The sequence below is a fragment of the Vollenhovia emeryi genome, unplaced genomic scaffold, assembly GCF_000949405.1.
Source record: "Vollenhovia emeryi isolate VEMERY1.0 unplaced genomic scaffold, V.emery_V1.0 DF939205.1, whole genome shotgun sequence".
In the NCBI taxonomy this organism is placed as follows: domain Eukaryota; kingdom Metazoa; phylum Arthropoda; class Insecta; order Hymenoptera; family Formicidae; genus Vollenhovia; species Vollenhovia emeryi.
The window spans coordinates 859,485-865,233 of record NW_011967161.1 but is presented as its reverse complement, the minus strand read 5'-3'; the positions used below and the strand labels follow the sequence as shown (position 1 = coordinate 865,233).

The window sequence follows — 5,749 nt, the reverse complement described above, 5'->3', positions numbered from 1 at the left end:
CCAAGTTATCAATCCTCTAACATTAACAATTTTCAGCAAAGGGGGAATACTTCTTCCTCAAAGCCAAGTATCGTGAAGTGTAAATATTATGTAATTAATCTCAGTCAGCGGGCTCACTCTCGCGTTAAGAAATCTTAACTAAAACGAGACCAAAAGCGCAAAGGGTCTCCAAGATGCTGCACCAAATGGCAAATAATTACTGTGCAATTATATCGAGGTAGATGAGACAAGTGCTCTCATTATGGATATCCGTCGACTGTATATTCGCCAAGGAATCCCTACAAGTCGGATTTCTCAGAAGTCACGGTGGATCGACTTCACAGTAAAAACTGTCAGAGCTTAACCTACGGGTGCTTACGTGTGGAAAGTTCTCGGAATCAAGTACAAATGTGCAGAATATAATAGTTACCTGAGCTTTGACCTTTTACGCTGACGTGGATTAGGCTCTAAAAATTTTCTCCGATCATTGCGAAGCCTAACGAAGTAATCGAAATCGCATACGAGATCAATTCGGACGAAAGGCGTTTTGAGTCATAGGGCAGAAAACGGGAATATATGTCACGTGTAATTGAAAAATATCAAGGGCAATATTTTATCGTCCGTACGTATCTTTTGGCATGTGCTCTCTCTCTATCTCTCTTTTCACTTTGTTCATTACTCGTACAGACATATACGAGTGCCCCACGCGTCTATACACCGGAAATGACTGATAGTTAAAAGAGAGAATGAAAGGCAACGCTGTACCACGGCGTAAGAAGAGCAAGAACACTATTCATGTGGAGAAGACGTTATCTCGAAGCCTATATACATTGACTCTTTATCGACCGTACTCTTCGTACCTGGCAGCAATGTTTGGTAAATGTCAGTTCTCGATTGTCATTTTCTGGCTTTTCCAGGCCATCCAGCTCGCTTTTCGCTCGATTGCAGCTACCAGCTTTTCGTCTCGACGATTCTATACGCCGGCAAATACTTTCAAAATGGCATAAAACGTCTGTTCGATAAAGCGCATCTCGTTTACGCTTTTTCACAATCGAGAAGCTGCCACGCACGCACTTGACGAATGTGTGTTATGAAAAACTGCGTAAAGTAATCGCTCTCCGATAACACGACAAAATAGTTTAAACGCGAATTCTTTATTGCTTCTTTTCTTCATCGCTCAATCGACTGGAGTGATCGCGGCTGAACGATAGTTTTTAATATCTTTGCAGCGTGTGATATTGACGTCAGTAAGAACTGTTCGCATCAAAACAACGCACAACGTTTATAAAATAGTTATAAGTTCAATGAGAAGATAAACGCAACGCCAAGACAATTGAAAGGTTCTTGTATCTCGAAGGTGAATTGGCAGAGCCGATAATTCGCGGCAGAGGATATAAACATTTCTTCCAGAAATTTTTCAAAACTCACTCGTTGCTGAACAATTCTTATTTTTATCGCAAATTTTATTTCGTTGCATTTAATCATAAGAAAGATTAGTATATATCACGTCTTCATTTAGACATTGTATAATATTAGTAAGTCGAGAAGCAACGTGAATGCACTATTGCAAAAGCAATGTAAAATGATATCACTCGTGTATAATATTATCAGTCTTCAGCGCTACCGAGATTGGGTAACTTTAACGCCACAACACGTAAACATTGTGCAAACAAATTTCATATCCTGTCTCCTGCATTTCTATGTCATGGTGGACGGCAAAGGCTTGAAGCTTCAAAGCTTCGCTGCCTTCATCCACGATTATGGAAACCGAGTAAAATGGAGAGAATTGCCCAGAGTGTGCCCATTTGCACATGACATCTGATAAGTTAACAGTGTTGGCAGGGTAATTTAAGCAAACCAAATTAACTGGTACATTACGGTGCGTTAATCATAACTTCCTGATTCCTTTACATAGAGAGGATACTTGAGTTTTAAATAGAAGAGATTCCATTTTGTGTTCTTTTATGTAAATTATCTCAGTTATTTCCGAAAATTATGATCAGAATTTTTATATTTTAATGTTATTCCAATCAAAATTATGTTTGTGTTCCAAGATATGCTCAGTCACGACCGAGTGTTTGGAAGCATCAATTTTAAACTGGTATATGTTCTTTAATTCTCGCCGAGTTGTCTTTTAATTTAACCTACATATGACGCATCGCAATTATTGCGGTAAATTTTATACATAAAATTGTTATTAGACAATAAATAATAATTTCGATAAAACAGGAAGGCAGTCGATTTTATTGTTTATTATCGGAGCCATTATATTTATTCGAAATAATAATTTATTGTCTAGTAACGAAATATTATTTCCTTTCCAATTACTACACACACATATATCATACAAAAAAAATGTATAGTAATAAAGAATAGTTTGCATCTATTTTTTAGTTATGGATAGCCAGCCAAAAATTATAGTATCAAATAAGATCAAAATATGAGATCAAATATTATTTCCAATATCGATTGAATTTTTGAAATACTAATTTCTCAATGTACACACAGCTGAAAAATTTGTGTTAAATTTAACAGATATCACATGTCCCAAACGATCCACACAAATTTTTGTGTTAATTTAACATGATATGGATAATTTAACATAATAATAACATAATAACATAAATGGATATGTTAAATGATTACACTAAGATTCTGTTAATATTTTAACATAAAATAAATGCAAATCTCAAAATAATTTGAAATAAATTTTGTGTAAAATGAACACATTTTAATGATAAAATTAATTTTTTAAATGTAATTTTTACATTTTACAGATGTAATAAGTCAATTGACGGTTCGAAATCACTCTCGCTCATGTTATATATTATAGAATAAAATCAACATTTTTTTTCTGTACATTTCAACAGATAAATCTTGTTACTAATAATATAGAACATGCGTATTGTGAAAGATTAAAAAATAAATACATATTGCGTTGTTTTAACATTTCTTTTCAGTTATTTCAATAATTTTTTTATTTGAGGTCAATTAACACACGAGCAATATGTTAAATTAACACATGAATGTGTTAAACATTTAACACAAAAATTTTAACCGGCATTGTTTTTAACAAAGAAAACACAAATTTTCCAACTGTGCATTGTTCAGTATTGTCTTTTTGATGAAACTTAAATTCGCATGGAAAAAGTTTCAGCGTTTTCAAATTGCGATTCGATGATACCAGTAATAATCGAGACTCGATTAGAGATTTGAGAGATATCGGCAACTTGTGCTAAGGAAACTCAACGATCCAATAATCGCGGACGACGTTATCTCCCTTTAGCATTTCGCCAGCATTGCACGAAAGGAAAGTTCTTACGGAAACGTTCGCAATATACACGCAAATGTGCTATAGCACTTAACGTAATTGAAATAGATATTACGACAACGAATCACGCCTATTTGCTGCAATCGAAAAGTTTAGGCTCCATTCATACCATGGAGAAAATTTTAGTGTTAAGATACTGAAAGTAAACTAAAAAAAAAGATACTGAAAGCAAAGTAAAAAAATTACATTTTGCACACAAAAGAGATACAATTTAAATGTTTTACAATTCGATACTGATGCTAAGTTGGAAATTTTCTTAAATGTTACCTTGCTACTTTTTGTTGTCGACAAAATTACGGTACTCTGATAATTCAATTGCAACGAAAGAATCGCAAATACAATTAAAGGATCGTTCTCTTTTGCATAAAATAGAAAGATGAATAAGAGCAAATGTATTCTTGTCATAAAAATCACAACACACGTAATCCGACTAAACCATTTTTCCGCGATACCATTTCAATTTCAGTAACAATTCAAATTAAGACTCGACCTATTTCATTCGCGTGTGCTTCTGTTCGAAAAGGCGTAACAAGTGGTATATGAAACAGCACCGAGATGAGTACAACACGCGATAGCCATCGCGCATCGAGATGTCCACATTGTCATTCGATTTACAAGTGAGTTCGCGAACCGACGCAAAGAGACGAGATCGCGGCGCGATACATACCGTTCCCGTGTCTCGAATCTCCACATTTGAACCCGTGCACGTGTCGTATACACGTGGAAATTGTGTACGTCAACGGAATCAGAACTCTCGGAGAAGCACAACGCGGCTGGCTATTTGACGAAAGTATCTTTCGCGCGAAAAATGTGGTTTCGTGCGCGCATGTATGGGTAACATCGGTATGAGAAAACGAAAGGGAGAAAAAGAAGGACGGCTATCCAACGTGCGTTTTCATGCATGCATGTGGCCCCGTGACCAAGATTTAGGCCTGCCGCACAAAATTGCATAGCTGCATATGCATAGCACAAAACCGTCCAGACCAATAAACATATTATGCAAATCAAGGTGTCGACTCAATGCACGACGCTCGTTGGTTTAGACGGTTCTTATGCTATGCATAGCTGTATATGCGTAGCGTAAAAACCGTTTAAACCAATGAGCATCGAGCATTGAGACGCCATATTGATTTACATAACATGCTCATTGGTCTAGACTGTCTTATGCTATGCATAGCTGCATATGCATGGCACAGGACCGTCTAGACCAATAAGCGTGTTATGTAAATCAATATGGCGACCCAATGCTCGATGTTCGTTGGTTTAAACGGTTTTCACGCTATGCATATGCAGCTATGCAATTTTGTGCGCGATAGCCCTTAGTCGTAAGAGAAGCGCATAGAAGCATAGAGAAGTGTCGAAACATACCTATGTACGGGTCATTGCGCATGTCAAATTGGCAAGGGTGCGGCAGCGGCAACTCGAAGACTAAACCGCGGTTCCGGGGCGAATCCATCCTTTCGCCGCTCGATCGTATTTTTCCGCTGCACCTGATTGCCGTCTGCCCGAGGTCCGCCCGATAGTTGAATCTTTTCGTTTCTTCCTCGAGCTTGCGATCTCTACGAACATCCTGTTCCGCAAGAACGGATCAAACGATACTCCAATGATCGACCGTAACAACTAATGCGCATATGTAAAAGTTATGAGGCTTTTAGTGCAGATTATTGTACAAAGCTTTCCTCGGAAACTTTCGCGAACAAAAGAGTTTCGTAATTTTCGATTTATTTTTATTTATATTTTTATTTGTTACCTTCCTTCAACTCGATACCTTAAATCTTCCCGATACTCGATAGTTACGCGCAGCGTAATTTACTAAACGAAAAAGAAGCTCCCGTTAATCCCAAAGTGCTTCATCTTACTTTCATATTATTCTCTCATAAATGTATACGCAAATTAATTTATTGATGTATTATCTGTTTCATAATTTCCCACGTTTTCACACGCATTTACCAGTTTATCAATTAAACCTTCATTAATATGGATTGATAAGTATAGATATATTTGACCTCTCGTACGTGTATCTGTATACGTATATTTGCAGGAAAGTGCCACTTCACATCGTTGCGTCAATGAATATTACAGATATGCGTTTTAATTAATCTATTGATGTATTTATATACGTCACCCCCCGACTAATGCGAAGCCTTTCGTATATTTGCATAGCGTATCGCAATTATTCTCCGTGCATCATGCGATCCGTAATAACCTGCGCCCACATTCAACCATCTATTTATTTGTCTGTCTATCTCCGACCGTTTCGCCGACTCTATTGTCAGAGTGCAAACATACCGGGATCCTAATCTGGTTATATCATGCAGTGCAGCAACTCTTACGAGCTATCCCTAACTTTAGGGGTCGAACAGGATGCTCGGCTATTTCTGTCTCTCTCTCTCTCTCCCCCCTCTTTCCCTCTCCCTCCCTCCCTCTCTCTCTCTCTCT

At 37.3% G+C, this 5,749-nt stretch overlaps 1 protein-coding gene across 13 annotated transcripts in view; it reads right to left on the bottom strand.

Moving 5' to 3' along the window:
• Positions 1-5,749, bottom strand: part of LOC105561630 (somatostatin receptor type 2-like) — a 75,845-nt gene that overhangs the window by 45,837 nt on the left and 24,259 nt on the right. For 12 of the 13 annotated variants that reach the window (XM_012011789.1, XM_012011784.1, XM_012011780.1 and 9 more), the window contains one exon: positions 4,679-4,880. The exons of the other annotated variant lie outside the window; for it this stretch is intronic. The gene's annotated coding sequence lies outside the window, so the exon portion shown is untranslated. The remainder of the gene's footprint in view (positions 1-4,678; positions 4,881-5,749) is intronic. 13 annotated transcript variants of the gene reach the window in all.